The 7,321-nt window shown below is 31.0% G+C and overlaps 1 long non-coding RNA gene across 2 annotated transcripts; it reads left to right on the forward strand.

The window, feature by feature from the left end:
* The first annotated feature begins 623 nt into the window (after positions 1-623).
* LOC138702019 (uncharacterized) lies at positions 624-6,617 on the forward strand. 2 transcript variants are annotated; one of them, XR_011332768.1, is made up of 7 exons: positions 625-835; positions 963-1,122; positions 2,086-2,242; positions 2,349-2,599; positions 2,862-2,987; positions 3,214-3,421; positions 3,659-6,616. It is a non-coding gene; the product is annotated as an uncharacterized lncRNA (long non-coding RNA). The 2 variants fall into 2 exon arrangements; XR_011332767.1 differs by having other exon boundaries at positions 624-1,122; positions 3,659-6,617.
* Positions 6,618-7,321: the final 704 nt, after the last annotated feature.

Raw genomic sequence — 7,321 nt, forward strand, 5'->3', positions numbered from 1 at the left:
CGGACAGCGCTCTTCAGCGTTTATGTCGTATCCGTCGAGAACCTTACAGGAAATGAAACAGGAACCACAGGAAATCATATTTTCATCTCCTTCGTCTTCTTCATCTTCATCTTCAATATTATTTTTTTCATTTTATGCATCTTGTATTTGTAATCTTCCTCTTCATCATCTTCATTATCATCTCTTTTAAAATTATTTTTAGTTGGTTATTTAACGACGCTGTATCAACTACGAAGTTATTTAGCGTCGATGAGATGGTATTTGGCGAGATGAAAAAACAGATTTATTATATTGCCTTATTAATCTTCATACATAAAAATCGTAATAAATTCAAATTGTATCATCATAAATATTTAAATTTAAATTTAAATATACAGAATAAAGAATATAATTACAAACAAGAGAAATAGAAATAAAATAATACAATCAATATAAAAAGGAGATACAGTATAGGGAAGACCAGGTAACTTGATACCCTAAGGGTGAAACCTAACCATTTTTCCCCCATTACTACAAATGCTAGTGGATTATGGTGATTTTCTAGTTTGAAGGTTGAATTTTCTTTTGCCAACTTCGTTTCGAATTTCGATACTGACAAATACTATAAATGGTAGTGATTTTGTAACCGGTATGTTGGCAGCTGAGGCAAATATCGACAATATTTGCCGGTACTGGAGTTCCATGAAATTAAAATTGTACTAGATTTCTCAGCCGGTTACTGGAAGATAGTGAAATTCGAACTTATTAATAATTAATTAATATTAGTATTAATATTAATACATTATAGTTATGTTATGTGTTGCGTTGTGGTTATAATTCAAGAATAGTCAGATAAGTACGAATGAATATAATATACTTGGGCGTGATAATGCACGTGGGTAATGGATAGAAATATTATTTCAAATTTTAATGAATTTCTTTCGTGTTTAGATTTTTATTACTATGTCAAAAAAATGAAATAGTGTTGCAGTGACTCCTCCAAGGAAGAAAATGTGTGGCATTCAGAGTACGCTTCAGAAATCTGTAGTTCACGTGTATAATGAGTTGAAGAAAGAAGGTAATGAAGAAGGAATTATGCTAACGGAGACAGCAATTACAACCAGAATAGGACAATTATTAGGAGTAAGTATTCTTAAGCATACATTTCAAAGTGGTATTCAGTTTTAGGAGTTTGCACTAATAATTTCATGATTGTGGTCAAACAAAACAAATTTTTAGGTTAGGCCTAATGTTTAATCAAGTCAGTGATTTTCATATTGCCAAACTAAATACATTTAAGATTCTGTAATACTGCAGTAGGTGATAGCTTAAATACATTTACAAATTAGACGAACAAGTAATCAAACAGCACGAAAGTAAATTTCCAGTTTTCTCTTTTGGTATTAAATTAACCGTTCAGATCACAATTTACATGCCACATCGGCCGAAGAAAATACAAGTCATATTGTAATTATTAACTTGATATTGCAGCAAATATTACATGAATGTTGGCCTGTTATGGTGCTTAAAAATAATTCAGTTTTATATAATAACTATATAACATACTCTATAAAGCATAGGAACGTTGACTCTGGCTGAATAATTTATTCATGACTGGTCTAAGTAATATTAAATATGGTGTTTCTTCAGAAAAGCTACCCCACCCAAAGTACTTGTTAAGATATAACACTCGAGAGGATGAGGACGCACTACTGGGAAACTAACCATTTCTCTTCGTCCTGGACCTCTCGCATGTTATATTGGTAATTAGTAACAAGTTTGAGGGAGGGACTACAACAATGCATTAGAATATACAGGTAAGTGTCAAAGGATTTTTGTGCTGAAAGTATTTGTGGCTGTGCACTAAAACCACGTGTTCATCACTATGTAAATATCACAGAAATCAATTAAACAAAATAAAATTATGCCTTCTTTGGTGTAGCTTTTCTGGAGAATTACCTAAATATTAGCCTACTTAAACCTATCGTAGACCCAACCTAACATGTTGATCATTTTCTATTCATATAGCTGTAAATGTTGGTATTATGCATGAATTTTATGATATAACAATTTTTAGAAGTATTATGTTATTGTTTGTTATTACAGCTTGGCTTAACTACAGCCACGAAAGTGATCAATTCACACAAGGGGACCCCACTCGTGACACTAGGAAAACATAGACTACGTAAACATCCAGTGACTGATGCTGATGATTTTACGGAAGATGCAATTGCGAGATTTATTTATGACAAGTTACATAAAGGTAGGGAAGTTACAGGAATTATTGTGTTGATTTATGCAATGTAATTCTGATATTAGTCATAGGCCTATGTATAAAAATATGGCATAATTTTCATTTACTGTTACAGGGGAAGTACTAACAGCAGCAAAAGTTCTGGAACATATGAATGATGATTATGAAACATATTTATTTAGAGTATCCTTATCATCGGTGAAAAAAATTTTGAAAGAGATGAAATTTCTATGGAGCAAAGGGGATCCTTATACACATGTATGAGAAAGTGATGTTATTCGTTTTTAAGAGAATATATAAGAAATGTGGAGCGTGAGAACCCTAAACCCGTAGTATTCTTGGATGAGACTTGGATTTTTATGAATGGTAAATTTCAATGTATTGTGAGACATTGAGTGATTGAATTTTTTACTAACAAATAGATTAACACTCATGTGGAATATGAAATTGCAATTAATATAGGCTACTAGTAATGAATTCAGGTGGGAACAACATGTTTTGCAATTAATAGTTTCATATTATAACTAGAGGTTAGTTATAAAATTCTTGAACGGTTTTCCTGTCTTTAAAATTTTTGTGTCTCTTAGAGTGTCAATGTGAATTGCTTTTCTCTCTCTGTTTTTTTAAGTATGATCACCCACTTATTCATGAAATAAACCAGGTGAAGTTTCCAGTGACATGAATGGTGTTATTCATAGACCAACAAATGAGGGTGGCAGATTAGATGCCGGAACGAAAGGTGGATTTATACTCGGTAAGTTATATTGATTTATATTTTACGTAAATTTGGCAAGAGTAATTTTTTAAATCAGGGTACAAAAATATAAAAATTGGTGACTAAATAAAAACGTGGGAAAGCCTTTCACCAAAGAGGATCTCATGTCATGTCATGTTATGTTATGTTATGTTTTATTTTCTTTATTTAAATGCTGTGAATTCATGTGACGTAATTATATGCCCAGGTATAATTTTTATTGCAGGTGCTGATTTAATTTTTTCATGCAATTGAAAGAAAAGTCAGGACTACCATAGTGCTATGAATAGCCCTGTAGTTGAGAAGTGGGTGCAAACACAGTTGTTGACCTGAGAACATTAGGGCAATGCGTTATTGTCATGGATAGTGCTGCATATCATAGCAGACTTGTGAAAAATCAGCCAACAACAAAATGGAGGAAAGAACAGCTACTGGTGATTGCAACTGAATATAATAGATTTGTTGTACTAAATGATAAGAGTTGTACTAAATGATAAGAGTTGATGGTGTGAAATCACCTTTTGATATTACATTGCAATATTAATTTCCATACTTTACAGTCATTATTATTATTATTATTATTATTATTATTATTATTATTATTATTATTATTATTATTATCTTTACTACTACTACTACTACTACTTATAGATGCTACTTTTTTCTTTCAGGTGAAATTGAATCTACATAAGAATCCTAAAACAACAGAGCCTTGCCAATTACTGTTCTGAAGCTGCCTTGTCTTATGTGTTGTGTCTATATACAATTAATTCTTTCAGTTTTTTTTCCCCTTTAATGTAATGAAGTTGTTGGTTGATTGATACCAAGTGTTCAGCAGTTGATGTCATTTGTTATCTTGCACTCCAATATTTAACCAGATGATTGAAAGCTGTGTAAAGTTAAACAGTCAAGACAATGATCCATATCTTCATTGAGATTTCAGAAATGGCATGGGGAGATTCTGAAATATCAGTTCTTTGTAAATATTTGAGACAATCATGGCCTGTGATAATATGAGTACTGCCACTGTAGATTTTCATAGAAGTTCAGTTATTAAATTAGGTGTATTATTTTTACTATGTATTGTACTATATTTTTGTTTCGCTTAATTGATGAATTATATATGCTGTAAATTGAATAGTAGACTGTAGGTCTATAGCTTAACTGATGAATTGTATGTGCTGTAAATTAAATAGTAGGCTGTATACCACAAGTGATGAATTGTTTATGCTTGTAATGTGAAGTAATTTGCATGATATTTATTATCAGTTTCTGTATATTTCAACTGATTGAATTGTTTATACTTTTAAATTGAATTAACTTGCTTGCTATGTATTATATTTTATAGCTTAACTGATGAATAATTGTTTAGGTTTGTCAATTTAATAATCTGAGTGCCATGTACTTCATATTTTTAGTGGAGCCACCAATGTAGCTTAGTCAGTAGACTCGTTGGCCTGCAAATTCAGAGCTGCACTCGAGGGTAGTTTGGATCCCCCATTTGGTCTGATTAGTTGGTTTCTTCTGAGGATTTTCCTCCATCGTGGAGCAGACGCCGGATGGCCTATTGCAATTTTTTCATTTGCTTTAGAATCATTCCGATTTTTGTTACCACATTGTCATGTTCTGATCTTGTTATTCTTTTAACAGTGTGGTAAGATGCAGGTATAGATAACCTTACAGTAATTTTGCTACCTTTCAGCTACCTCATTACCTCCCACTCCATAAAGTTCATGGATCCACGGAAGTACCAGTCGTCGATGTAATTCGACCATTTTGCTTAAAATATTAAAACACTGTAAAATATTGAGATTTCATGCTGTTACGTCCATTACTGCAGCAAGAACATCTGATTTTGAATCTGATAGTATGACAGCCTTCTCAGATTTATGAAGTCGATACTGGAGATTTTGTAAGCTTAAAAGTGTATCTAAATTTTCACTATCAAAATTAGTCAGTGTTTGAAGTTAGTTAGTTAGTTAGTTAGTTAGTGGCGTTTAAAAAGGGCGCGTCAGCTACTATGGCTATTTGCGCCCTTATCTAAAATCTTTCACTAAACACAAACACAATACAATAACCAGAATGTTTAAAAAGCTAAAAAGCGTTGTCACGGTTAAAATGGGGCAAACAAGTGTTTGAATATAATTCCCTGTAAAAGGGAATATACTGGTATTGTACTACAACACCACTACATCTATGGCTTGGTAAACAGGATCCATCTATAAAAAATACTGTATGTAGTCACTCACTGACCAGATCATTTATCGTTTCTAATGATTTTTAAAATGTCTGGAGAAGTATCACATTTCTTAACATCATCCGTTAAAGTTAACTTATATACTATTCATTTTGAAATAACTTGGGATTGTGTTTTATTAGTAAAGTTTCCCTTAATTGAGCAAGTTTGAGTTCTCCAAGTAGAGTCAAAAAGTCTGTTGGGATTTTGGCTCAGTTTATTAATATTTGTGGACTGTGATTTTTTGTTCTAGACAACCATATTATCTGCAAATGATGAGATTATCATAAGATCTATTTCTTTAGTTAGACCATCGACATTAATATTGGAAAATGTATTCCTGAAAACAACAATGTGGGAAGCCCAGATGAATCTGTCTCTATTTACATATTTGTGACAATGAATCAAATAATCAAGTCACTGACCCAGTGTAACACTTTATCATGGACACCCTAAGTTTGCAATTTCTTAAGTGATTTATATCTACAGAGCCATATGATCCTTGAAAATAAATTAAAATTGTTAAGTTGTTTTGTTTTCTGTTTAAAATATCTTTAATATCTTGACTAAAATTTAAAATCTGTCCATTTGTTGAATGCAATTCTCTAAAGTCAACCCAATAAAATGAAAGTTAGTTACTAGATTCCAGGAACCAATTCAATCTATGAAATCATCTCTTCCATAATTTTGGCTATCATACTAGTAAGTGGTATCTGTCGATAACTCGAAAAGATATTAGTTGAATAATTGCTTTTCAAAATTGATGTTATGATAGATTTTCTCCAGACAGATATTGTATTTTAGATGAGATTACAAGATAAAAGTAGCGAGTTTGCTTGTTTGCCAACATATTTAAGAAAATCAGCATGAGTATTGTCTGGACTTGGAGATGTTTTGGGTCTTATGTTATTAAATTAATAGTAATATTCAGTTCTTGATTAAATATTGTTATATAAAGTAGATAGTAGATTTAATATTTCTTTCAGTTTTTCCTTAATAGTCTGACGTACACAGATAAAACTAACAACCACACCACCAACTAATCTAATAGAAATTAAAATATAATTAAATGTAGTAAAAGTAATTAAAATTATAAATACACGTAATAAACCATAACCCCCTAATTTCAACAATATACTATTTTATTCCCTTTTACAGCTTGTAGATAATTATTAATTATAGTTATTACTTATTAGCATAATATTTATTGAACTTATTGGCTATTTCACTTCGTTTGAAAGATGTTATTGTGTACAAAAAGCATTTTTTGATGATCGTTTCATGCTGTATGTTGTGTATAAATCTATGATTTCTGGCCATCTGTTCTGTGTAATCCATCTTTTGTATAGAATTAATAAAATATTCTTTTGGTAGTAATTATTTTATTAATTGAGTATTTAATTTTCACCAGCTCACATTTCTTGAATCATTTGCTTTTTCTTATTTAAATTTAGGACACAAGAGCCAAAAAGAGACTTCACAGTTATGTATCATACATTTTTTCAATGACAGACGTGGAGTTGCAGAAATAATAAGTGTAAGTGTAGCATTATTAAGCAATTTACAAACAAATGAAATCTTTAAAAAGGTATCTAGAAGTGAAATTACTTATGGCTTTTAAGGACCAAAATTATTTTTGTAAGTTGATTTATTATTATTTCAGTTTTAGCATAGTTGTATTATCCATTTCCTTACTAATTTCAAAAGATAATCAGAAGTTCATTCGAATTCCAACCAAAAGTCAATTGGTTATTAATTTATCTACCTTTAGGAAGTACAGTATATGTACGCTGAAATCTTTGAAGTGAAGTGACAATAATTTAATTGGTCTTGGAACAGATTTGATTCTTGAATATTATATACTATACTTTGTTGTATATTTACGTCTAGTAACCTATTAATGCTAATACTAATAATAATGTAAAGGAATAAAAGAATAGAACATAGCAATACATTTCTCATTATTATTGAAACTATTTAGAATAACCTTCCAACATTAAGGTAAAGTACGGTGAGTAAAGAAGTCATTCAGTACATAGGATCGTGATTTTACTACATGTGGTGATATCTGGTAACAGTTGGCAACACTGACAAGGCG

This window comes from Periplaneta americana, chromosome 6 (assembly GCF_040183065.1).
Source record: "Periplaneta americana isolate PAMFEO1 chromosome 6, P.americana_PAMFEO1_priV1, whole genome shotgun sequence".
Taxonomy (NCBI): Eukaryota; Metazoa; Arthropoda; class Insecta; order Blattodea; family Blattidae; genus Periplaneta; species Periplaneta americana.